This window comes from Python bivittatus, unplaced genomic scaffold (assembly GCF_059951505.1).
Source record: "Python bivittatus isolate LINGU-HERP-01145 unplaced genomic scaffold, Pbiv_v1 ctg000410_np1212, whole genome shotgun sequence".
Lineage (NCBI taxonomy): Eukaryota > Metazoa > Chordata > Lepidosauria > Squamata > Pythonidae > Python > Python bivittatus.
Genome location: NW_028277067.1, coordinates 4,817,291 through 4,844,703, shown reverse-complemented (window position 1 = coordinate 4,844,703; position 27,413 = coordinate 4,817,291). Strand labels below are relative to the sequence as shown.

Here is a 27,413-nt window from a genome sequence, read left to right as displayed (position 1 = left end):
ATAACCACCATCATCTTCCTCTTTGTCAAGGTAACATTATATTTTTATCTGCACGGAAAGTGGGGGTAGGACCCGGAGACGTATATGTTTGCTACATCGAGTGAAGCCCTTCAAAGAGCTACTGTAGTTGGTTTTCTATAAAGTGACCTACTGGAGAGATGGATGGACGTTTGGGAACAGTCTGTATCACACAGTCCTATCTTTCCTTCGGGAGGGAGGGAGGGAAACACTTGGAAGATGCCAAGAACGAGGAGCTTGTTGCATCAAGAAAAGGTGGGAAACTTCCGTGTACGTTTAAAAGCGGATATATGTTTAGCGCAAACCTCCCCACTCAGAAGTTGAGTCCTGAAAAGTTCAATGGGACTTACTCTCAAGTAAGTATTATGGAATCTCAGCAGTAAAAACGTCGTGGCAATGTAACAAAAGACTCTCAAAAGGCTGCACACTTTATGTGTTTGAGCCGTGACTGCTTCGGAAGAGTTTTGCTTGTGCGTTTTTGATACAGAGGAATCAAGCGTCAGTTCCGGAGCCTTGAAGGCTCTCCCTCCGGCTAATCTGAAACCCCAGTGGTCGGTGTGGAATCGCCCTTCTCTCCGTGCTTTTCAGAGCAGGGACGGAGTGGCACCCAACGACCGCTTTCCTGCCCCGACCTTTCCCCTAAAGTGGGTGCTGCCGCGCCAAGCGCCTTCTTGAAACCAGGGACTCCCTATAGATACCGCGTCCCCACCTGCGCATTCCCAGCCCCTCCATCATCCCGCCAGCCCTTCGCCCCCTTTCTCCCCCAAATAGGGACAGCTAAGTCCACCCACTTTCGGGCCCCAAAATAAGGCCCTGGGCTCGCCGAAATACAACGTACAGTACAATCCACGTCTCCCCAGCGAGGGATGGAACCGATCAAGGGAAACGGAAGAGTGATTTTTTCGGAGAGTTTCTGGCCCCAGGTTCTCCAAATGAGCTTAGGACCAGACCAGAGAGGGAAATGAGAGCGTGTGTCTTATTTCAAATCGTGTGAGTGTGTGTGTACGCGCGCGCACGCATGGATATAAATATGAAATCTAGCTGAACTCCATTATGTAAGAATGTAAGTTTGGTAACTTTGGAGGGAGGGATGCCAAAATAGCTGCATATATATAATACACACACACACACGTACACCACACGCGCACAGCACACTCTGCAAATCAACTCAGAAAGTTTTGCTGGTGGGCAGGGGAAGAAAAGCGAGAGGGAAAGCACAGGTAGCTCGCAGGTAGCTGTGTCTTGAAAGCATCTTTTTAGTATTACAAAATATGCGAGTATTTTCTCCCTCCCCATGCTTGTCGGCTCCTCAGAATTAGAGCAGGACCCTGATTTCTGGATTTCCCCTTTACACTGAGCGGATTTCCTCGGTCTGGGCGAGGGCAGGGTCTCTGCTGCTGCTGCTGCTGGACCCCTATCTCCAGCTAGCTAGCTTAGCTGGCATCTTTCTGGTTGGCAGCGCCAGCTTCCCGATTTCCGCAGTAGTAAAAGAGAGGCTCTCTGTAGGGAGTTAGATGCCAGGCTGTTGCCCGTGCCAACTGCCAGCCAAGGGCCACTGAAGGGAAGTGGTTCGTTTGCTACAGCGGAGGGTCGGACATCTGTTCACTCCAGAGCGCTTTTAAAGGGGAAGGCCTCTCTTTTAAAGGGGAAGGCCAAGGCATCGGGCACTAGCCTGCCCAAGAGTACTCAGGGACACTCGTCTGGGCGGGCTGCGAGAGCCCTCTGGATCTGGGCAGCGGGAGGGGGACAAATCATCCATATACCTCACCTATAAAATTCAGAGATGGCGTTTAGGTAAGCTGCCAATTGAGAGAGGTTTGGGGGAGGGGCAGGGATGGTTTCACCGAGTACTTTTGGGAGGTGGAGCTATACTCCCCCCCCCCCCAAAGCATCCTTCAACTAACCCCCATTTTCAGATTGGGAGTGCCCCTCATCGTTTGTGACCCCGCGGATTCCCCAGTTTTCTTTGTCAAGGAAAAGCGCTTCACCGGGAAACCAGAGCCCGCACACGCTCCACTTGCGACCCCGGAGGCTTTGGCTGCCCGCTCTGAAGTGTGCTCCAGGGGTCACCCACGGCGGGTCTTCTGAGGACCACTCCACAGCAATCGTAGTGCATTTTCAAGGAGGGCTACGAAGAAAGAAGGGTGGATGAGGCCTGGGAGGAGAGCCAGCCCGCTCCGAAAAGGGCGGTGTGGATTAGATCAGATAGAACACACCTATAACAGTTAAATCTCCCGGTGAAAAGGCGAAGCCACAGCCGAGCCCCAGCGTCACGGGCGCTCACTGCCTCTGCTCGCTCCGGATCTGCGGAGGCGAGCTGGGAAATGATCTCTGTTTGTCGCCCGCCTCTCTTTGGAAAGAAGTCCAAATTAGGATCCGGAAAATCCTTCTTTTATTATTAGTCATAACGCCGGTCATTGTGCGAGGCGAGCTCCCCCCCCCCCCCCCCGCGCGCTCCACATTCCCTACATATATAGCCCTGGAATCCACCTTCTTTACTGGAAATATAACCGGAGCCTGAAGAGAATTTCTCTTAGAAAGTTGGGGGTGGGGGGAGGATGAACTGCCCCCCTTGGTTCTTAACTGCAACTTCCCCCTCCGCTGCGCTAGAATGAGGGTGTTTTCCTATTTTTCTCTTTTTCATTGTACTTATTATTGCTTCCAAATCCAGAGAAATGGGGAGGGCGAGCGAGCGAGCGAGCGAGCGACTAAAAACATCAAGATCCGTGCCAAACGGCCCCATGGCTCCGTCTCTGCCCAGTGGCCGGGTGAATGCCAGGCTAAGCAGAAGGGTGGGCAAAGAGGATGGGGAGGGGGAGGAGGAGACCTTGCTTCAGTTTAGATTTCGTGGCATCTGTTCACTATTATACAGTGTAGATTTTTATATGGACAGCTAAATTAAAGACAGATTTCTGCCAGAATTACAGATATTCTTTTTAAAAAGAGAGCGCGATGGAGTAGGGAAAGCAGAGAAAAGGCACTTGAGATGTGGTGGGGGGAGAGGAGGAGGAGGAGGAGGAGGAGGATATAGGATTAAACATCTCGTCTGTACTGATTTATTTCATAGGTGAGCGGTGTGAGGAATAAAATATACATTATAAAACAATCCCATGACCGTCTTGACATTCTTCCATGTCTACCTGCCCATCTTTACTCTCTAAAGTTAAGTGGCCTAATCGTGGCCCTTTCCAGTTTGCCCCAACGGTCTGCCCGCGTGTCATTCCCAGCCCCTGGATAGACACTGTGCTTCCTTCTGATCCTTCGATTCCTCGATTCCTTGGCCTTCTCCTCCCAGTCTGCCCACTTCTGGTCCTCTTCTACAACATTTCGCGCGGCTCCGACATAGCCTGTCCTTTTCTTCTCCTCCGACCATCCCGCCTCCCTCTCCCCCGCCCCGCCCCGCCCGCGTGGCGGACCAAAGGGGGACCCGAAAGGAGCTCTGGACCCCTTGAAACAGACAGGGAGGCCAGGGGAAACTGACAGGCTCCGGCCAACCGGGGACGGCAGTGCGGAGCCAAATTCCCTCCTTCGGAGACGCTCGGAGGCTAACCTAGGTTCACTAGTGTCTGAGTGTGGAGGAGGAGGAAAAATAGACGAATCCCCACCACAAATCCATGGAAGAAAGTTGGGGCGCAGCGGGAAAGATTCCAATTTGTTGGAAGGAGGGAGCTTGCTGAAAATGCAAGAATTTAGGGTACCTGTGGCAGAATAAGTGCACAAACAATGCGGCCTGACTGGCATTCAGGATGGAATTAAAAACTAAATGATCGATAATTTATTAATCTGTAATGATGCTCCCAAATGTGCCAGTCTGTATTATACATAGAAAAGCAATCCACTCAACTTCTTGTCTGAAATTAATTTATACTCTCTTCTATTGGGAAATCTAATTCACAAAAAAGTGTGTGTGTTTGTGTGCGTCCAAGCAGATGTCTTAAAGTGAGGGAAGCCTTTCAAGAAAGATCTTAAAGGATGGGAGAAAGCTACGAGAGGGCCGTTGTGCTGAAGCCTGGATGGATTTCTTGACTGACATTTGAAAGAGATGCAGCTGAGTGAAGACGAGAACATTTCGGCAGGCTATGCAGAACGGGTAGAAGTGACACCACAAGTCCTAAACTGGATTAAATGTGTTTTTACACACACACACACAAACACTTTCTAGTCTGACAGATTCCCACCGAAAGAGTTAAAGTAGGGACATCTGTGCCTGCGAACTGCGGGGAGATCAGAAACCGGCCAATGAGGGTTGGCAGAAAACGTGGAACAAATGCTTGATACTTCGGAATGCCGAGCCGCCTGGCATGTTTTTGTGTTCTCACACACACAACAATCAGGGGACCTATTGGAAAATGGAACATCATCCTTTGCCCTACTGAGTTTCTGTACTGGTTCCGGCCTATGGGGGGGAAGAAGGGAAGGCTGCCGGAACCAGTACAGCGGTGCTTCCTCTCTTCTCATCAGAGAAAAGGGTTTCAGCTCTCGGGGGGTTCTTTGAAAGAAAAGAAAAACGAAAAGAAAAGTCGCAACGAAATGCTAAAGATGGTTTGGGGCTGCACTCTTAACATCCATTTTCTCGCGGAGCTGAGACGGAGGACATAAACATGGGCTGCGTTCACACACACTAGCTAACTAGCCTGTTAGTCAATTCACCCATTGGCTTGGATTAACTAGGAAGTTTCCCTGCCCAGACGCCACGAAACGACCGTCGTGAGGCTTGCGCAAGAGAACTTCGCACCCCCATAGATTAGGCCCTTAGTCGGGCAACTCTGTTCGGGCCACGCCACATCCAGGACTCACTCTCGATTCCGGTTGTTCCGGGGTCAGACCTGAGTGCTGGAAAAGCTGAAGAGAGTACAGGTGGGCGTGTGCGAAGAGCGCTCCTTGGCTCAGGAGGATCCGTTCCCGCGGCCCATTCATCCCTCCCATCCTCGAGGGCGATTTCTAGGTCTGTATTCTGGGGCGGGGAGAATTCAGTCCCGGCCCTTCTTTTGGCAACCAGCCCCCGGGAGGGACAGATATGAAACTGATGCGAGGGGAGAATAAGGCCGGGGGTGCGACTGGCATTCCCACTCGCCTGAGTTGAGCTGAACCGCCTCTGTTCGCGGCGACGAAGGTTACCGAAACGGGGCGCGTTAATAGCGCGTCTTTCCCCTTCTTGCCTTTTGCAGTACGGTACAATGTCCCGGGTTCTCCTCCTTACTTAAGTAAGGACCAGGAATAGCCTGCTTCCTTTAAGTCCGCCAAGTTAGGCCTCCACACTAGCCAGTCTCCCTCGGGAAAGGCATCTCTGAGCGTACCCTCTCTTAAAGTGGACTTCGGAAGAGAAAGAGACTGAAAAGAGAGCGAGACTAGGAATTGCGACTTGCCACGCTCGCTTTTTGCCAGCCAAAATCGCAGACTGTGGGTTTGGGTATTTTTTTATTTTAAACCAAGAATATGAAGCTTCGCTCCAGGGGGATCTTGGTGCCATTCGGTGCTCGTGCCAGCTGGGGGGAGGAGAGAGGAATAAGGCAGAGAAGGAGGGGAGAAACCGCGTCTGAAATTCCAGGACATCTGTTCGCTATATATGATGGCGCTCCTGATAAAAGGGCCCTGCAGCCGGAGAAGCCAACATCCCTCCCTTGCCGATTTCCCTGGGAAAAAAAAAAACGTGCAGTTTTTCGGGGGGAGCGGGATCGCTATTTCGTATTGCGCGAGGGCAGACCCCGACCTTCCTGGAATAGCAATGCCCTGCCCAACGCACTCTCCTTCTGCAGTGTTGAGGTTTTGGGGAGGGGGCTGCTGGATCGCCCAGACCCCCGCCCCGCACGCGCGATCTAATTAGGGATGCAAATCCGCCCTTTTTCCCCGCAAGCTGGCAGAACCCCGATTTTGGCAGGCTCCTGCGCAAAGGTTAGAGGACAAGCCTGGTGGCAGAAGCCAAAATCAATTACTCCGTGCCCCTGTTATTACCAGTTTAATTTGGATAAAGACTTAAACAACACAGCGCCCAGCCCCAACCCCATCCACGGTTGCGACAGGGTCGGAAAAGGCAGCGCAGGCGAGTCCCGGCACCAACAGCCCCAGCCCCAGCCCCAGCCCCAGCCCCAGCCCCAGCCCCAGCCCCAGCCCCAGCCCCAGCCCCAGCCCCAGCGAGGGCCCGGAAAGGGCTTGGAGGCAGCCTAAAGGTCGGCGGGTTGGAGACGAAGAAGCAGGGAGGGCGAGGGGCACCCTGCCAAACTCACTGACCGGGACGGAGGATAACTTTCACCAGCCAGCCCCCCCCCCCCCCCGCGCAAAGAAACAAAAGCGATTAAGCCCCACTTCCTACAGGGCCGGCCTCCTTCTTTCCTTCCCTCTTTTTTTATCATCCCCTTTTCCTACCGTCTTTCTCTTTCCCTCTTATCTTTTACAGTATTCTCAACTTCTTTTTTTATCTTTCCCTTTTTCATTCCTTTTGCTCCCTCTTTTATTCAGTTTCCCATTCTCTTGGTATGTTTTTCTCCTTCTCTTTAATTTTCCCCTTTATCTTTTCCAAGCATCTTTCTCCTTTCCTTTCCTTTCCTTTCCTTTCCTTTCCTTTCCTTTCCTTTCCTTTCCTTTCCTTTCCTTCTTTTTTCTTTTCTTTTTTCTTTTGCCTTAACAGCAAAGTCACCTTTCTTCCCTCCAATTAAAGTAATCTTTGCAAGCTGAAAACAGAGGAAAAATAATATTTTGGTGAATTTTTTTTTAGGAACATGGGAGGCTGTGGGGAGAAAGTTGTTCCAATTATTTCTCATTCACTTTTCGGATGTTAATAAAACAGCATATTAGACACAGACTATAGCCGGCAGGTCAGTGCCCACTTACGTTTTGGAAATGTCAAAGGGGCTAGGCAGAGATCGGGAAATGCTGGAGGTGCACGTACAGTGTGGTAGGGACAGGGACCTTGAAGGAGGATTATGATGCTGGGAAATACAGGATGACTTAATGGCATTGGCTGAGTGGGGACCTTCACCAAGCCTGTGCTCTTTATCCCAGTCCCTTGTAATCCAACACCTTTATTCCAGGTCAGCCTTCCCTGAGAGGGTGCCCTCTGCATAGGTTGGACTATAACCCTGTGATCTGCAGCCAGCACTGGTTGGCTGTTCTGCGTGACAATGATCAGAGTTGTTGCCTAGCAGGGCTGGAAGGCACAGTCTGGTCCGGTCTGGTCCGGAAGGCTGCTGCAGATTAGCTATCCATTCCCTCCCTGGCTGCCTTCTTTTGCTGTGGCAGTTTTTAATGCCCTGAACTCTGGCACCTCCGGCAAAGCTGACCATCCAGAAGGACTTTTTCCAACAAGGATAGCTGGCAGTGGTACACCATTTGACTGACGAAAGGGGGCAATTTTCAAAAACCCAATATTTAAAGAACACCTGTCAGGCTAGAAACATATTAATAACACCACCACTTTCTTCCTCCACTAAAATAACACAAAGACAAAACACCATTGTGGCAGATTCTTCCTCTGCTCCCTCTAGTTCTCTTTCCCCTTTTACTCCTCCTTCCTTCTTTTGTCCCCATCCCTTCTAAGCTTCCTTCTTGAAGAAGCCAAACCTCCTTTTGTTCTTGGGATCATGAGAGAGTTACTCCTCCTTTTCCTTTCTATTCTTCTGCTATGCCCTGTGAAGTACACACACAGGTCTAGCTGCTTTAAAAGTCTGCAGAGCCAAAAACTAGGACAGGCCTGTGTCCTCTCAGGCACAATGAGCCCTGTTCCAAGGAACCAGGTGGCTGGCACCTGATCCACTCTTCCAAAACGTCCTTTAGAAACAACCCCCCCCCCCAAGTGGAGGAGGGAGTGCTGTATGGCAGGGAGGTGGGGGAAGGAAAACTGGCTCCTTCTGTTCCACATAGCTCTGGTTGTTATTCTCCTGGCTTCTGCTAAAATTGCACAATAGATCCCTTCTGAAGACATTGGGCCTGGAAGTACAAGGTGGTCTGTTTCAAAGAAAGAAGGCCAGTTTGTCTGAATACACATGCAGGCAGATAGAAATGCCATTTCACCACTGCCTTCCTGGTTGCTTTTTATGGTATATACTGATTGGAAGGAAAGGATTCTTCCTGATTGGTTTGCAGAAATGCTCAGAACCAAGCTAATTCTGAAATGGATAAAGTCTGGCAGCAGACCTGGGGAAAAAAATAAGATAGAAAAGAGGAGCTCATCAAGTGATAGATTAGTTGGAGAACATTTTCCAAGAATAAAGTCCTCTGAGGTTTAGGCTGATTTTCATTAAGGGGAACAAACCTAAAACAAGTACATAAAAAGTTGTGGAGAGCACCATTCAGGTAGATAAAACACTGAAAGGAAGAAAGAGAGGAGGGAAGAAAGGGAAGGGGAAAAACCCTCTAAGAATAAGTGATGCTCATTTACAGCAACACAGAGGAGATATTTCTTCGCCCTGTGCATTGGTTCGTTCCTTCAACCATTTTTTATATTCTTCAGCCAAAAAGGCAACACTGACTGACATCCAATCAGTAGAAGCAAGACAACCCTTCTCTGCAGAAATACAGCCTAAAAGGCAAGATACCAAACGCTGCAGGGGGCGGGAGGGGGTGGGGGGAGAGGGAGGGAGAGTTGAAGCAAACAGCAAATTCCAATACAAAGTTAAGCAGGCTTTCTTATAATGACCAGCTGGCATGGAAACAGAAATGGTTCAACAACAGGAGGAGCCAAAAATAGATGGCCTCTCGGCAGAACTGTTGAAAGCTCTTATCTTAACTCCTACCTTTACAACAGCCAGATGGAATAGGTGCCGACAGGTGCCAGTTAATGCAAGGGATTCGGTGCCACAAGATTTGATTAAGGTTACTAGCTTAAATTAAAAGAAAGGACAGGGAATAGACAATTCACTGGGGATGCTGCAGATCTATAAAGCACAGACTTACTCATTTTAACTATGAATGGAACCTCCTTGCTCGGAGGACGTGTGCCCATTAATCCTTCTTGCTGTTTGAATCCCATGATGTCCTGCTTGTGACCTTCCAGAGGCATCTGGCTGACTGCTGACAGAAACTAAATGCCAGACCAGAAATAATCCTGGGTCTCATCTAGCTATGTAATTCTTACATATGCAAGATGTTTTGCAAGCCTAATTCAACAAGTTGGTGTTAATTATTGGGACAGGTTACCTTATCTGGACCCAGCTTAAGGACCATAAAATTATTGGCTACTGCCCTGCTAGCTTGCCTGTCAGTAAATAAGAAAGGTTGACTAGCAGGCGAGACAAGATCTTCTCAGTGGTAGCCCTGTGATTACAACATTCTGGTTAATTTCTACGGAGCTAGTCCTTAAGAATATTAATACAGTATTCTCATATTCAGTAGAGGGGTGTGAAATGAAAGGAAGAAAATATTTATTGCCCAGCAAATATTAATAAATTTCAAGGCAGGGCATAATCAATTAAAGCAATAGGACAATGAAATGAAACAATACAACCCCATGGTTTCCTTCTCATTAACCATAAACCGATTCTTTGCAGCATTCCTCTTTGTATGTTGCAGCTGATAAAAATGTTGACTGACTAAGCAATTGCATGAATAAACAAATGCTCATGTCCCCCTCTTTTGATCCTTTCATGTCCAGTACTACAAAGCAAGTTTTTCAGGAATGTAGAAAAAGAAAAATGAGTTAGTGAAACAAAATTTTTGAAAGCCCATATATCTACTCCCACCTAAAGGAAGATGGGCCACACTTAAATCCTTTGCCTGATCCACTGGACAGACAGGTGAAATTGGGAACAGCAAGGTCCAAGTTTAAATCTCAGTTCAGCAACAAATCCAAAGAGATGTCATGCATTAACTATTACTTTATTTACACACTTTATATACTACCTTTCACTTCAGTCTATTTGTTGTTCTTGTTGCTGAAATACCTACCTCTTGCTTCTCTTTGTAATGTCAGACCTGCAAGGTTGGTGACAAAACATGAACATTAATACAGTATAAAAATTTATGTTGTAAAGGCAGTGATGATTTAAGCAAGTCTTGGGAATAAGTGTCTGGGAAATACCCCCTCCTCAGTTTTTAGATGTTGCTGTTGCAGCTGCTATTCCAGCTGCTGTTCTTCAGAGGATCCATGGTGACCATAGGAGAGAAATGTGTAATACCTAGCAATCATAGCCAGGTAGTACATAAGTTTTGATCCCTTATATCTTTAGAAGTATACCTCAAATGTTGTAAAAAACACCTAAAAATAGCAAGGGTGCCCATAGGCCATAAACATTTCTTTTGGGGCGGTGTCTTTCAAGCTACTTACCTGCAAAATATTTAGTATCCCTGCTGATGTATATTAACATTATTGTGCCCAATTATTTTTTTCCCACAGTGGTGGTTATCATATTCTCCTACTGGTTCTCCAAGCCTTCATTCTCTTTTTCTTTTACTGTTTTTCTGTTGCGTGCATCTTATGATGGGGAGGAATCCAGCAGACCTATTCTTCTTTGTAAAATATTATACCTATACTAATACATCTATCTATATCTCTCTCTAGTTGTACAAAGAACAGACCTCTGTGTGTGTATATGTGTATGCATACATACATACACATTATTCTCTCTCTCTCTCTCTCTCTCTCTCTCTCTCTCTCTCTCTATATATATATATATATATATATATATATATGACATTATATAAAGAAACTAACCAACATGCATCTATTCTGAAAAGGGGAAAGCAACAAACAGGTTCTGGAAAGCAAGCTTACTCCTTAGGGAACCTAGGCTGTTGCAGTGTCCGGTTCAATGTGCACCAAATGGCAAACGTAGCCTGTTGCTGCATAATGTGTGAAGTCACCTTCAATAGTTGAATCTGGGGAAGTCTTTTTAAAGCCAATCTTCCCCACCTTCCAGAATACAAAATTGGAGAGGGAAAAGAAATATTATCTTGCAGAGGCTCACCACAGGCGAATGAAATTATTATTTTTCTTCCTACACAAAGTTACAGAGGCAGTATTTATGTATAAAAATATTTCTGAACAGCTTAGAAATAACATAAACCTTCTGAATACTCTCCTGGAGCAGGTCTCACTATGCTAAATGGGACAACATGTTTGGGAACAGGCTGAACATTTTTTTTTCAATAGCCAAAGTTTGGGGGGGGGAGAGAACCCTTCCCCTCAGAACAGAGGGCATATTTCCTACATGCAGTGGGAAAAAAGCCAGCATAGGCCTAAATTCAGCACAGCCTCAGAAACTCAGGTGATGACAGAGGAGAGTTCCCATACAGGTGTGTGACAGTTTAATGCATTTCACAGAAGACCTAATGCCCATTTATTTCCCATATTCATAGAGTAATTTAAAACATGGGTTTTCTGGGCCTCTTCCAACCCACATTAATTCCAGGACCTGCCCCTCATATCTGCATTTACAGAGCTGCTGCGAACACTTTCCCCTCAGTGGCGGTGCATTCCGGCAGCCTTCCTTCTGCTGGTCCCTCACTCGTACATTCACAGTCTCTCTCCCTCCCGCCCTCCCAAGTGACTATAAGCAGGCTGGTCGTCATGCTGGTACTCACAGCTGCAACCCATCTGCTTTGATTGAACGCTGACATTGATGAGACAGGTTCGCTGTTTGAAGCATCCTTCTTTTGCTTGCACTGGCTGCGGCAAGATGAGGATGAGGTGGGGGCCTTTAAGGGGAAGAGAATCAGATGAAACTTGGAGGGATGGGAGGCCCGCGTGCATTACGGGGAGCATTATGTTTGCAAAGAAACTGAAATGCATTTGCAGTCAATCCTAGAAGCGGAATGCCCTTATTATTTTCTTTGCTCTTCACATCTCAAGCCACTCCAGACGAGGAAAAGAAAAGTGACCCTTGGTTAGAATCGGCTGATCTGGTTATACTAAGTGGGTCTGCCAACACTTACCTGTTGCTGTGTGTGAGAGGAAATATCACCTGCTCAGTACATCTGTTCCTACTGGGTGAAAGGCCAATCTGGTTGGGAAGGACCAGAGTTGAAGTCCAACATATTTGGAGAAATTGGGAAACAGGGCTCTGACCTCTTGGGTACACTCTATACAACACGACACAAACTGAAGGTGGTCCTCTTTTAGCATCGTATTCCTTTCATTACGTGTAATGCAGCCTTTAGTTCAGAGGTAGAAAGCCTTGCAAGCAGCCCCTGCAGTCCTCCAAAAGACGCTGCCAAATTTTAATTTTGAATGTGACAGACAGGGAAAACAATTAAAGTAATCAGAGAGTAATCATAGTAACTGTATGTAATTAATTGCATTTAATATCTTAATTGCATTTAAATTTAAACTAAATCAATTTTAGTTTTTGTCCTGGCTCCACCCACTTTTTTTTTTAGATTTTTTTTATCCCGCCTTTATTATTTTTTATAAATAATATAAAAAATAATATAAATAACTCAAGGCGGTGAACATACCTAATACTCCTTCCTCCTCCTATTTCCTCCACAACTACAACCCTATGAGGTGAGTTGGGCTGAGAGAGAGGGACTGCCCCAAAGCCACCCAGCTGGCTTTCATGCCTAAGGCAGGACCAGAACTCTCCTGCTTTCTAGCCTGGAGCCTGAACCACTACACCAAACTGGCTCTCTTCTTTGTCTTCATCCTATTTACCTGAAGTGCAGTCTTCAGTGCACAACCCCGGGTGTGCCAGAGTTGTACACCCCTGTTTGGAACTGAACTATAATTATAATAGTTCAGAATAACTATAATAATCAGGTATAGTACATCAGTAAACAGTAGCTCTGCGAATACAAGATAGCTAATGCTGGTTCGTCTACGCACTAACCAGTGTATCTGCAAAGGCCCTGGTTTTCTTGGTTATTTGCATTCTGGAACTCAAAGCCACTTCCTCACTAGTGTCATATAGCATCTTCTCAATCCATCACCCTGCCATTACTGAAGTGATATAAAGTTTGTCTTCATTACTGTTATTTTGGTATAACGATGGTTAGATCTGAAGATGCTCTGAGTTGCTAGTGGATAAAGAACCAAAAGAACCAGCAGTTCCAGTTGGCAGCCAGAGAGTAGCAACAGTGGTTACTGTCTACATATAATAAGTATCAGGTTCTGGATCTTTAGCTAAGACTGCAAAAACAAGGAAACCGTCAAGCCCAGAGCAGGCCATAGTACAGTATATGGCTGTTGGGCTGTGACCAGTTTGGTGGATGACACATTATACAGGTTTGCTAGAGTGGGATTGAGAGCCAGTTTGGTGTAGTGATTAAGGTACCAGGCTAGAAACCAGGGGACGGTGAGTTCTAGTCCTGCTTTAGGCACAAAGCCAGCTGGGTGACCTTGGGCCAGTCACTCTCTCTCAGCCCTAGGAAGAAGAAGGCAATGGCAAACCACTTCTGAAAATCTTACCAAGAAAACTGCAGGGACTTGTCCAAGTCTCCAGGAATCAACACTGACTCAAAGGCACCCAGAAAAAAAAGGGGGGGGGGATTGGGTGCAATACAGGAACAGATCTGGGAAGAAGGAGGTGGCAGTGGCCACAATAGGGTGAGAAGTCATTCCTTAGGTGCTGCGATTAGAGAAAATGAAGCTGAATCAAAGAGAACATTCTGGAGGATTATGAGAATCTTTCACAGGCCTTCCGTTGAGGACAAGACATCTGTGTGCACAGTATGTAGAAAAGCATTGCAGCCTCTCTCAGAGTTTTCACACCTACAAATACTGTTGCATCCAAGCTATCAGAATGGACATTTTGCTGCTAAGTGCTATTTACTGTTTGCAGATTAATGGAAAGGATTCACCAGTGTAAGACTTCCTTTAAATTATTATGTTTTTATTGCTTTAATATATGAAAAAGAGGAAAAAAACAAGGAATGCAAAAATAAAAACAAAATTTATTATAATACATGTTTAAGGATCTGGGACAACACCATATTTCCATCATAAAATAACATTTTTTTAATTATACCCCATGCTTGATAAGTTACTAATTCTTCATACATTGATAAATTCCAGTGTTGGGGAATATAAATCAGAATTACATTTAATTTTTAGATTATACTATATTATTGTTTCAAAAGCCATATTAACAAATGTCTGGACTAAAGCAAAATAAGCCTATGTCATATCTGTGAGTATCCTCTTCATCATCTTATACTTCCAAAATAAAAAGCTGACAACCCTTTTAAACATTTTTCTGAGGTTACTAATAAACATGAACAATATTTGGTTAAGTTGATCTCATTTTAAGATCACAATAAAGATACTGTACAAACAAGTTGCAGGCCAGGGTACAGCATGGAAACTGTGTAGCTTGCTCTTGTGGATGATCTCTGTTGGGACAAGGATTGGGGAAATGCAACCTTCCTGATCCTCCTTGGTTTCTCAGCAGCTTTTGATACCACTAACTATGGTACTCTTCTGGAGCACTTCTGCTGGATTGAAAGGAGGGGACCCATTTTGTAGTGATCTTCTCCTTCCTGAGAAGGAGGTTCTATTCAGGGGGTTTAGAAAGAAAAAATTGCCCTTCACAAGACTTCTACACTGTGAATGCCTTGGGCTCTCTCCACTCTCCACTTCTTTTTAACATCTACATGAAACCCTGGGGAAGGTCATCCACTGGTAGTGGGGCTGGTATCATCAATATGCTGATGATACCAACCTATTGTATATATCTTGCCTCTGGTCCAAGCTGGCAATGTAGTAAAAATGCTAACCCAGTGCTGGAGACTGTCAGAATCTGGATGGGAAGAACAGATTCAGATTTAATCCCTGATGGAACAGCTTTGGGTTTATGGGACAAACAATTCCAAAGAAATACAATCCTTGACTCTGAACTGAGTTCTACTCTCCCGTTCAGAGATGGTTCACAATTTTGGGATCCTCTTCAACTCATAACTCCTGCTTGATCAGCAGGTTGCAACTGTGGCTATGAGGACCTTTGTACAGTTACATCTTGTGCACCAATGGTGGCCATTCCCAGATCAGGAGGCCACTCATGCCTTAAGACACCTCCTGCTTGGATTATTTTAATGCACTCTGTAAAGATGTCCTTGGAAAGCATTCTGAAGTTACAGCTGGTACAAAATGCAACAGCCTAGGTAGTGATGAGTATAGTGATATACTCATGTGAACCTGCTGCTTCAGAAGCTGAACTGGTTGCCAGCTGGCTTCCAGGTGCAATTCAAGATGCTGGTTGTCACTTTTAAGACCCTACATAGCTCTGGACCAATATATCTGAGGAAATGCCTTCTCCTGCATTTATTGGTTCATCCAGGTCTCATCTATATAAGACTGTTATCTGTCAGAACTTCAGAATCAGGCATTTTTTATTGCTGCCCCCATCCTTTGAAATGCCCTCCCTTTGGAATGAGTCCGTAGGGAGGAGTTTGGAGATCTCAACCCTCCTCTTCTAGAAGCCCTCTGAATCTACACACCCTGACTCTATCTCTTGCCATGGTGTCTAGCTTGGAAGTTCTTAAAGCCACCTCTTATGTTTTAGGAAGCGCCTCACCTTGTGCCCTTCCCCCTAATCTTTGTGTGAGAAAAACACAGCTTCCACACTCTGTGTTACTTTCTGGCAAGTTAATATGAAAGAAGATGAGAAAAAATAATGAATTAAATTATATACCTCCTGTCCATATAGCATTGTGGCATGTGGCTAAGAGAATAATCCACCACCACCCCTTGAGAAATAGACTACTCTCACAAGAGATTAACAAAATCAAACTTCATATAGGAAAAAAAGGAAAAGAGAATGTAAAAATCCCCTGTAAGCTTTAAACAGTCACATGCAAGACATTCAGTGACAAAAGAAGATAAAAAATATAGAGCTTTTCAAATCATAGTATTTTAAAAGGATCTCCCATATAAAAATATCAAGGAAAATATAAAGGCCAGGTATATCATAAGATGATACTTGTCTGTTTCTATTTGGAGGCAACTCTGCTATAAAGTCCCAGGTTGCAAAGACATACAAGTACTTAGCTTATATGTAGACAATAAATACCAGACACAAAATATTAGACTTAAAAGCATACACAGTCAAAATAACAATCATATGCAACATTCCTAGTTAAACTTGTAACCTATTTCTTAGAGTGACTTGATGCCTGAAACTAAAATCCCCTAATTACTTGCTTTTCACAGCTACAGTACTCAGCTTCTTGGTATCCTTCCTTATGGAGAATTGCCTTCATTTTCCAAAAGAATAAAAGCCTTTCTGCTAGGAGAGGGAGGGATTTAAAGAATCAGCTTTTTGTTATGTGCTAAAATAAGCATCTCTTCCTTTGAAAGATGCAGATTGGGGATGTCTGCTTGAGAAGACATACATATTGGGATATCTGAGTTCTGTTGGCTGGCAAGAGAACTCCATTCATGATAAACCCACTGATTATCTGTTCCCTTCAATTCAACAATGACTCATATGCTGCTCTTTTTCTCATTCCATATAAGTCATTGCCAGGTGACAACAAGGTGTAAGATATCTTGGAACTCAGAGGACTACAGGAGACAGGTCACTTTTCCACTCACTGCTTGAGGCTAGGGATTTCATTTGAAAACTGTATCTTTAGATCTGGTCAGACTATTTGTTTATCTAGTCCTATATTGCTTGTTATTACTGACTGTGATTCTTCTAGTTGGGCAGTGATTTTCCTTATTATCCATTTTATAATGGGAAATACCCATGGGATCTTCTGTCTAAAAGCATGTGCTTAACACCTCAGCTATGATTCTGTGACACCATGCACTCCCATGTGCTATTTTGTCCTTATTCCTTGAGCGCTCCTAAATTCCTGCATTGATGAACTCAAAGGGGTTGAGTAGGGGTGTGTGTGTGTGTGAAAGGATCAAGTGGACTATAGAGTCTCTGACCCATGGAACAATGTAAAGGCCTTTTTGAACAGCTTTCTTGCCCCTTTCTTTCCTACCTGCACTCAAGTGCCCAGCCAGCTTGCTCCACCATTTAAAAGCAGAAACATCATAATATCAACCCTAACAAGTCTTAGAATTGCTTCAAAAATATCGAAACACTCCCCCCTCACAAAAAACTCTTGTTCAAGATCCAGAAGAAAATAGACTATTCTGCCCCCTCCCCTAGAAAGTGACATGGCCCCATCCTTCTGTTGTTGTTGTTGTTGCAGCATATCCCACTCCTGGCACCTCTCCTGAAAAATTAGAAGGCCTGTAGACTCCAAAATGTTGTGTGGAAAACAACAACAGCCATAACAACCGTCATACCCCTTTCTTGCCTTACAGGCTTATGATATTCCTCAGCATTTTTCCAAGAAATCCTCTTCCCTCTGAGAGAATGTTTGTGAACCCACAACATCACTCCTGCAGCTCAGTGTGTAAAAACAAGCCACAGGTGTCAGGTTTGATTGAGTATTTTGACCAGACATGTAAAATTCACCCCACCTCACATAGCTGGTCCCTGGAGAACTGGATCTCTCTATTCCTCTTTGACTTTCCTGGCCTTCATAAGCTCTGTTCCTGCCCCTATCCTTTCTCTCTGTTCCCTATTAACAAAGGGACACAGATTGTTACCAGTAGCTTATTTTCTGTGTGTGTGTGTGTGTGTGTATCTTGAAGCCCAGGAGGTGACTAAACCCTTTTCCTGTTAGAAGCTCCCTGAGTATCTCTGGAGCTTCTACTGCAAAGTAAACATCTGTTATTTCAGCTTTAATCCCATTAATATGGCAACAATCTCGTCAAGCACTGGGAGAACAGAGAATAACATCCTATGTGAATGTTGCTTATAGGCTCTGTGCACTCTTGCTCACAGACAGTCTGAGCTAAGCTTACAAGGTCCAGCCCACTCCATTGTTATGTTGACTTTTATTCTTCATTGGACTGATTTTGCAGGTAATCTTCTGAACAGATTAATAGAGTCTACAGGTCTAGCCGACAAACTACACAAGCAAACCAAACCATTCCTATTTTCATTTAAAGTTCCTAGAGATCATGGGATAGTGAAATAGGAAGAATGCCAGCTTCAACTAGCATGTAAAAGATAAAAAAGGTGAGTTTTTCCCATACCTCGCCTAATTTTGCTTTGATTACATCTGATCTTGAATTCTTTGCAGCTATAGTCAAACATTTGCCTATTGCCTAATAAATGTTAAAATCATTGGTTGAGGATTATAAGAGTTGTGGGCCAATGCATCTGAAGAGCAGGAGGTTGGAGACTGCTGGTGTAAATGGCAGGTATGAGCCATGGTGAATCTCAGGAGAAGAGAATGGAAATGGATGTCGTTGCTTTAGGACACTGCTCACTAAGCTAATCAGTGCCAGAGGTTTTGTTACCATGAGCACGGAAGAAAGTAGCTTTTATAAATAAGACAGATTTCAAAGGCAGGCAAAAGAAAATATCAACATGCTTTACAGCCATCTTATCATTTATTCTACTGAATGTGCACTGATATTAAAGAAGTGAATTACTTCATGGTCAACAGCACAATTTAAGCACAGTTTATGAAGTTCAACCACCTGAATAAATGCAACTTACTTCTTCTAAACCAGGGCCAAGAAGATCAGTTGAATCACAACCTTGATTGTTTAAATGAGTTCTACCCATCATAAAAGAAACTGGTGCCCGACTGCATGCCAGTTGTCCAAATGGTCCCTTATCTGCTTTAGAATTGCAGATCTTAGTCCCACTCTGCTTTTATGATGGTCTCATCTATTTAAAACCCTAGCTGTGTAAACCTGGTTTTTAATCAATCAAAAGGTTCTTCTATGAAAAAAGGTGATTCTAGTCTAGATGCGTGTGTGATGGCAACAGGCAAGGTTCATATGATCAAATGGAGTGTAAGTAGATCAAAGTGGATTTTCCCCTCTTAAAAGTCAAGGTGGTACCTGGACTGTTTCACTGTGAAGTTTATGTGAGAGTTCTCTGCTTACCTGATGCTCTTCCTTGCATTTTGAAGTTATTTTAGTTTGCTTTAGAGTTCAAGCAATAACAAGTCCAATTCATTTATTGTTTACCATTCACAAGGACAGTCTGGTCCAGTGTTTGCATCACAGCCATAAAAATCAATCCCCAAACTGAGCTTTTATTAAACTTGTTGGGTAGAATTATATTTATTTTGTATTTATTTGAATTTATTAGCCACCCAACTCCAATGGATTCTGGGCAGTGTACAAAACATATTGGACAGTGTGGTCATCTTGTGAGTTCAAGCCCAACATTTTCTCCCTCCTGGCACGCTCTAGGTGTGTTAAACTACTGTGTGCCCACTTCCTCAGCCAGCATGAGCTCTTTGGCTGAAGATGATAGTGTTGTAAACTTAAACCATTTTGAGAGCACCAATCTACAAATAGCTGATTTATTTCATGCTAAAAACTGCAATTAGTATCTATACTTAGAACTCTAGTTCAGAAGTATTCACTGTTGTGTTCTTTCTTAGAGGCTTCTTATCACTGATCCCAGAGGAAGTTGTAACTTAAAACTATTATAGGCCTGATCTAGGCAGTACTCTCCAAGTTCTCTATCCCACTCCACTCCCTCTTCCTGTCTGGTTGCATGACTCCTGGGATTTGTAGTACAGATGGTCCTCACTTAATGATCACTCATTCAGCAACCATTTGAACTTGTGACGGTGCTGAATGAGTGGTACTTATGACCGGTCCTCTAAGTTCTAGCCTTTGCAGCATCCTGCGGTCATGTGGTCACCATTTGCGACCTTCTTTGCTGGCTTCCTACAAGCAAAGTCAACGGGGAAGCTAGTAGGAGGACTCAAATGGTGACCACGTAATGCCCTCACTTAACAGCCTATGGTGATTTGCTTAATGACAGCAACTGGAAGTGCTAGAACTGCCATAGGTAAGCAACGTGGTCACATGACATGATGTGGTCACATGACTGTATGACTGCATCACTTTGTGATGGAATTTCCAGTCCCAATTGCTGTCATTAACTGAGGACTACCTGTACTACATTATGCTTATCTACACATCTTACATTTATTTTAAAGCAACGGACACCAGCATAACTGTATCTTTACAATGTCCCCACTGCCATGCACATTTTTATTTTATATATACTTATTGGAAGCTGAAACCCATATTCTTCTCTCATTTGCAAGAATAAATATATGAACTGCCTTTTTTAAAGAAGAGATGGACAATAGCATGACTTCCACCTATCATACTGTACTCTTTCTCCATTCTCTTTTAACAAGACAATCTGCAACATTTCATAGAATCAAAGAACTGCAGACTTGGAAAAGGCCATTTAAGTCATTGCATCCAGATCCCTGCTCTGTACAAGCACTGAATTTAAAGCATCCCTGACAAATGGCTGTCTAGCCTCACTTTAACAAACCCAGTTAAGGCTAGATCAGTCTCCCCCTTGGAAACAAGCTGCACTGTCAAACTGCTCTTACTGCTAGAATGTTTTTCCTAATAATCAAACAGAATCTGCCTTCACTAAAAGACCATTATTTGGTGTCCTGTGCATGGGACAATAGAGAACCAGTCTTGATCTTCTTCTTTTTTCACCTACACAGAGACGTGAAAAAAATGCCATCATTATATTCCCACTAAGTTATTATTTCTCGAGGCTAAACACACTCATTTCCCTTTGTCGCTTCTCATAAGACTTTGTTTCCAGTCCTTTGATCATCCGTGTTGCCCTTCTGTATACCTATTCCAGTTTTTCTGAATCTTTCTTACCAGAACTGGACAGAGTACTTGAGGTGGGGTTTGATCAACGAAGAATATAGTAGAACTATTAATTCCTGCAATTGGAAACTATACTTCCTTTGGTGTTCTCTAAAATTGCACTCACCTTTTTTTAGCATTTTCTTAACTAAAATCACATTTGCCTTCAACTTGCTGCATCTGAATTTTTTATTCTTTGCTTGATGCGCTTCTATCTCATTCCTATGAATCAGTCAGAATGCTCCTCTTCATAAGAGAAGCTCCGAATGTGTCATTACCATTGTTTCAGCCAACCCAGAAGACTGAACCATTAGCTCAATTTAAATTCCCAGAGTTTTCCAGAATATCAGTGGCTGCAAGTGCCAGCTCAGTGGAAATCAAATATCAGTCTCTTGAAACTTCCTCTTATCTTAAAGTGAAATAGCTGGAATGGAAGTGTGGCCAGAGAAGCTGTGATTATAAAATTATTCTAATGTTGCTGTGATATTAGAATTCCTGAACCTTCATTTCCAATTTGCCCCCTTGAATTCACCTTTCCCTCCTGATTTTACCTACAGATGTTGGTTCATGAGATCTCCTGGGTTTTGATTCTATCCTTGACTTTGTTAACTCCAGAAGACATGAAACAGGCTTACGAGACATCACTTGATTAGAATAAATAATAAAACAATGCTTCCAAAAATAAAGGAAAAAAACTTTCTTTCCAACTTCGTTCAGCTATGATTTATTGAATAAACCTCAGTTGGCTGAGCTCACAATGAGTTCATAACATATTCAAAGTCAAAATTGGGGGGGGAAATCATGGCTTAGCACAGTTTCTTATCTGGCTTTGAGAAAAAGAGCTGCCAAAGCTTCAGACTCTCCAGAAATGTGAACCTCTAATATGTAAGTCTTTTCCACTAAAAGCTGGGCAGTTTCATTTGATATATCCTACATGCAGGTTGACCTCCTCAACAATAAATAGCTTACTAGATTTCTCTGCCTACTGTCCTCCAGTGTATTGGAGAACTCCAATAGCTACGTTGGCTAGGGATGATGAACGGTGCAGTCCAACACCTCTGCACAGCATCAGGTCAAAGGAAGCTGTGCTATGCCCAGTAAAAAACTAGAATTAACCCTCAGAGAAAGTAAGAGATGGATCAATCTTTTAGCATGCTCCTAATTAAATTATACTTGACTATAAATCTTTCAGAAAGCCCCCTTAACCCCATCATAAAATAATTTAAAGAGAGAGAAATAAATAAACTGTTTTGGGATCATTGTATTCACCTGCCTCCCCTTTGATTATTATAACAATTGAGCCTATTTAATGTTAGAGCTGGACAAATTAGGCCAGGACATAGCATGATCCCAGTAAAGTAAATAATAAAAAATAAAAGCAAATGAATTCCTGCCAAATTAATCACATTTATCGCCATCTGTGATGCTAATCCTAATTCTGATCCTTTTTGGTGGCAAAAATCTAAACTCCCCACACACCACACTTGGGGAAGTGAGTGTCACAGAAGGAAGGGGAAAATAGGAAACAGGCAGTTCATGCATCTATAAGGGCAAGTGTCACTGGGAAAACATCTGTCTAAAGATATGGGTGATGGGGTCAGGTGCTTTGGGAAGAAGCCAAGAACAGAGTTGTCATCCCCAGCAGCTGGGTCCTCCATAAAGTTACCTAATTTATCTTTTTCCAACCTGGGTACCTACTAATATTTTAGTTCCTATCAACCCCACCAACATTAAGCTGATCATGTGACTAGAGATGATGGGAGTTATCCTATAACATATCTAGAAGTGTCAGGTTGGGATAGTTGCTTTATTTTTATTTTTATTTTGTGCCTTCAAGTCAGTTTTGACTCCTGGCAACGCCTGGACTAGTCCCTGCAGTTTTCTTGGCATGTTTTCAGAAGTGGTTTGCCATCACCTTCTTCCTAGGGCTGAGAGAGAGTGACTGTCCCAAGGTCACCCAGCTGGCTTTGTACCTAAGGAGGGACTAGAACTACTATATTTACCCAAAAGGAAGGCTAGTTCTGTTCCCTAATATAATTCATTGCTAAAATGGGAAGGACATACAGCATTAGATTCTGAGAATTTGGTAATGGAAGCAAACCAGTTTTTGCTTTCATTCTAATCTTGCCTTTTTGCTGTGGAGAACCATCTTAATTTCAGTACTGTTTTTCTTTTGGATAAATTCAGAATTTTAAAAAGCCATATAAAGTATTGGATCACTGCAATATGGAAACATTCTTCCATTTATGGGTCCTCAATCTAATTGCCCAATCACCTTCTAGAAGAGGTATACAGTACTTGAGTTCCAGGGCTGCCTATGCCCCCCCCCCCAAATCCTTAAGTGGAGCTCCTAGAACTTCTCTAAAAATTGCCACCAAATTTAAACTTTTAACATGACAGAAAGGGGAAATTATTAAATGCATGGGAAATAATTATACTAACTGTGCATCATTCAGTCATTATTACATTTAAATAAAAACAATGCTACTTTATCTTGGCCCCATCCATTTCCTTGTTTTGACCCCCACCTACTTTGGGACACTGTCCCCCAATACAGCACTCAAAAACTAAATGTGTTCCTTTCCTTGAAAATGTTTATGCAACCCTGAAGTTGAATCATGAGAGGGAGAAGATAGTTTCCCTTTCTTCACACCCAATGCTTAATTTTCTAGACTATTGTGATGTACGTCCTCCACTTGTTGCATTTTTAGAGGGGAAAAATGCCCCCAACCAGGTATACATACAGTGTGGTCCCACAAGTTTTTTGCCTGCCATTTCCATCTTTGTGGAATTTCTTAGATGGGGTGGCCATTTTGAGAGCTCTATGAAACAGCAGAGAGGCAGTCTGGGGTAGTGGTAAAGGTACCAGGCTAGGAACCAGGAGACCATGAGTTCTAGTCCTGCCTTGGGCATGAAGCCAGCTGGGTGACCTTGGGCCAGTCATTGTCTCTCAGCCCTAGGAAGAAGGTGATGGCAAACCACTTCCAAAATCATGCCAAGAAAACTGCAGGGACTTATACAGGCAGTCATCAGGAACCAACACTGACTCAAAGACACACACACACACATGAAACAGCAGTAAATATCATACATTGTAACTTATTCCTTGCAGGAGACAATCGTCTGGTTCACAGGGACCCCATGATTCTAAGGAATGAAAGACTGTGGCTGTAATACTGTTCTGGCTTCAACTGCCTGGCTCAGCAGCCCTGATGACCCAGGGGATAGAGAATTAGTGCCTCCTCTACCAGGCCCTTACCTTTAAATCTTTGGCACCATCATCCTTCAGGAGCAGAGCATCTTTAGGAGGAATTATCCACAACCAGAACCAGCTCTATCATGGGAGCCCTGCTTGTGAGCTGTCTGTAGGAAGGGATCATGTGCTAGTCCTGAGCGCTCCCAGCACTTGACATGCAGTGAATTTGGACATGCTCCCAAAGTAAACCTGACAGGGAAGCAGTTGACTTAGCATAATAGGCACAGGATCCTCTGCACTCACCATTAGCTGTGAAAGGCTGCCTCTATGTGTGGTACCAGCATTTATCACCCACAAAAATGTAAATACAATTAAAAGCCACAGGAAGAAACACTTACACATTTCACTTCATTCTAATTCAATCTAATTACAATTCAAATATATGTTAAAATGTATTTGCGGTCTCTGTGTATGTGTCTGTGTATAATTATAGTACATACACACATACACACAAACTCATATATGCACACATGTTCCTGAATTTTACATTATATCTTATTGTCCAGTCTCTATCCCCTCTCACCATCATTGGCTAAGAGACTTCTTCATGCGCTAATTAAAGCTGTTTTTTGAGTTCTTGATGTGATTCTGACCCATTCCTGCACAAATCTCACTTTCCCCAAAAGCAGCCAGTGGTCATAAGACTTCAACTGCCAGGGTACGCACACGGGCAGAAGTCATTCGTTCAAGGGTATCCATGGGCTGTGGTCAAAAAAGTCAAGGTGGAAGCCACAACAGTTCAGTTGAAGCTCCACCCATTTTTAATGTGAGAGGCATATAAAAAACAGGTGGAGCTTCAATTGTAGCATCTTGGCCACTATCTTGACTTTTTTACCATACCCTGTGGACACCTTGCATTAGTTCCCCACAAGGGAGAGACTCTTCCTTGTAGCAAAAATTAGCTGCAAAGAAAAGGTCTCTGTAGGTATGGCAGCATTTGGCTGACCTCGTCTGGACTCAGAAGCTAAACTGAATCGGGCCTAGCTAACCCATGGAGGGGAGTACACTTGGAAGTCCCAGGACACACATTAGACTGGGGCTGAATGTTGAAAAAGCATCTTGAAAGAAGGCAAGGGCGAATTGTTTCCCTACTGCTGCCGAGAGAATTTCATGGACCATCAACCATGGTGTCCATGGGGAGGGTCAAAGTGATGCAGGCTGGGTTGCGCATCACTTTGTAGCATTGTGCAACAAGCCCTGGCCCTTTTCTACATGCACTGCAATGTCCATACATGCCCCAAAGGGGTGAGTTTGCAGCATGGGACGGTGACACTGCTTTTGTCATCTTGACGAAAGCGGCAAAAACCCAAGGGCCAGTGACTCATCAGGAGTCAAGAAGGAGACCTAATCTTTTGCACAGGAAATGTACTGTGTACGTGCTTTGGGGCCCACTCTTCGTTGCATCGTTCTAACTTTAAAAATCCTACCTTGCTGGCAAGAACAGCTATTATTTACAAGGTAAAGTCTTTCTCAAGCCTCATTCCCCGAATAGTGCAGAATTCTCGTTTTGCAAAAGCCACCTGGCAAGAGCCGAGCAGTGAAAGAGGGAGCCCTGAGTGGCTGCATCCTTCCTCTTCCAGGTCAAGAACACGGGCAGAAAGACCTGAGCCTTAGGCTTCTTCAAATCCTGAGGCTTCTGGTTGTATGAACATTAGGCATGTTACCATCACAGGGGCCTTCTCTGAACCTAGAAAGGAGGTGTAAGGGTGAAACAAGCGATAACAAAAGAAAATCCCAATTATCCTAATTTTACAAAGCTGGCCGCCTTCCACCTAGGCTGCCGATTCCTTGAGGGCAAACTGCTGAGTAGACTGGGCGACTGTGAATTTTCAGAAGGCCTGGAAGGTCTCAATCTGCTCTTGCCAAGTTGTGATCTGAAATTTCATGGGGGCTGGGGATGTGTATTTCCTCCTCAACACAGTTTGGAAATCTCTTTTCTCCCTTTTGCTGATTCTTCCCAACCCCATTTTCCAACAATACATACAGTATTGCTGATTGACACCTCTACCCTTTTTTAGGAGTATTCCACAACGTAGGAAGACAAATGTCTGGAAGGTTTAAGGGGGGCTGCTCTCTCACTCTCTCGCTTCCCCCCTGTGATACGTCCACGAACACCCCACACACACCCCTACAAATATTTATTCAATAGATACAACAAGGAAGTTGTCAGGAAGAAAGAATGTCAGAAAAGCAGCTACCAAAAAAAAAGAATTAGGAAATTGGAAGGAGGAGGAGGAGGAGGAAGAGGGGAGGGAAGGAGTTGGTGTGAGGAGGGAGACAGAGAATAAAAGGTTATTCACATCTTTCAAAGGTACCTCAGGGAGCATTTGCTGCAAATGTCTATTGGCGCTTTTTTATTAAAGTTGCCAAAAAAATTGTGTTAGCTAATGGATTCTTAATTCTGTCGGAAAATGAGTGCAGGAAAATTATGCTATTCATCTTATATTGGTTCGAAATCACATCTGACATCTAATCGATCATGGTGCGCAACATTAACTCTTTGGATCGGGACCAAATTTCTCCCCCCACCTCGTCCTGTGTGTGCTCCATCTCTCTTTGTGAGTGTGTGGGCGTGCGCGTGCGCATGTACGCCTCCATTTAACTACTTTACTGCTGGTGTTTTGCACCCATCAAAAGGGCTTTAAAAAAAGGTACATGCCATGTGCTGTGTGAGTTCGTTCCGCAGCATTATTTTCATTCCTCATTTGCTGACAGATTGTGATGTTGCCTTATCATCAATTCTCCCCCTCCACCTCTTTTAATGCACATTTTAACTTCTCTATTCCTCCTCATCAATGCTCCCTCAGTGACCTTTACTTGACCTTGTATCCTCCATTCTCCTCTATAAGGAGAAACAATGGAGAAATTGGCTATTTTACTGGCATCTTTGCACAGAATTTTGCTGTGGTTATTGATTTTTTAATGGGGCCCAGAATCATAAAATCTCCCGCTCTGTAGAGGAACATTGCTTCTCTGCTAAATGTTTTTGTGCCTATTCCAAATTAATATGTATTTCCTCTGAAGTTTCTTATAGGGAGCACACTCAAGGTCACCCAGCTAAAGTTGCGTACATTTTAAGCACCTTCATTTCTTTTCTATTAAGGAACCTCACCCTGCTTTCAATGCACGTGTGTTACTTCAGAGATTACTGTGATGCCTGTTAATAATAAAAGTCTCATCTAGGAAAAACTGTCCAATATTTCCAAAATACTGTATTTTAAATAACTACTACTGTTGCTTGAAATGTTTTGTGCATTTCTTCCCAGGGCTGGCATATTTTTCTACACATTTTGAGTTTGCATGGTATAAAACAAGCAAACTTTGGATCTTGTGAATCTACAGCTACTATCAAGGAGCTTACAAGGTTGGATCTTTCTTTCTCCTGAAGAGAGAGTTCTCTCCCCAGAGAGAGAGAGAGAGGGAGTAAGAGAGAGAGCAAAAATTCAATGGCCCCAAAAGGAACAAAATGTAAATAGCCTAAATAAGGAGATAGATGCTTATAAGACTAGTACAGCTACTATCTATGTGAGAATCACAAGAGCAACAAAG

The 27,413-nt window shown here is 43.8% G+C and overlaps 1 long non-coding RNA gene across 1 annotated transcript; it reads right to left on the bottom strand.

Moving 5' to 3' along the window:
- Positions 1-4,083: 4,083 nt before the first annotated feature.
- On the bottom strand, positions 4,084-25,945 carry LOC148215442 (uncharacterized). Its single transcript, XR_015796612.1, has 4 exons — positions 23,868-25,945; positions 11,533-11,646; positions 9,898-9,924; positions 4,084-5,651 (listed from the first exon to the last, which is right to left on the bottom strand). It is a non-coding gene; the product is annotated as an uncharacterized LOC148215442 (long non-coding RNA).
- Between the last annotated feature and the right edge of the window lie 1,468 nt (positions 25,946-27,413).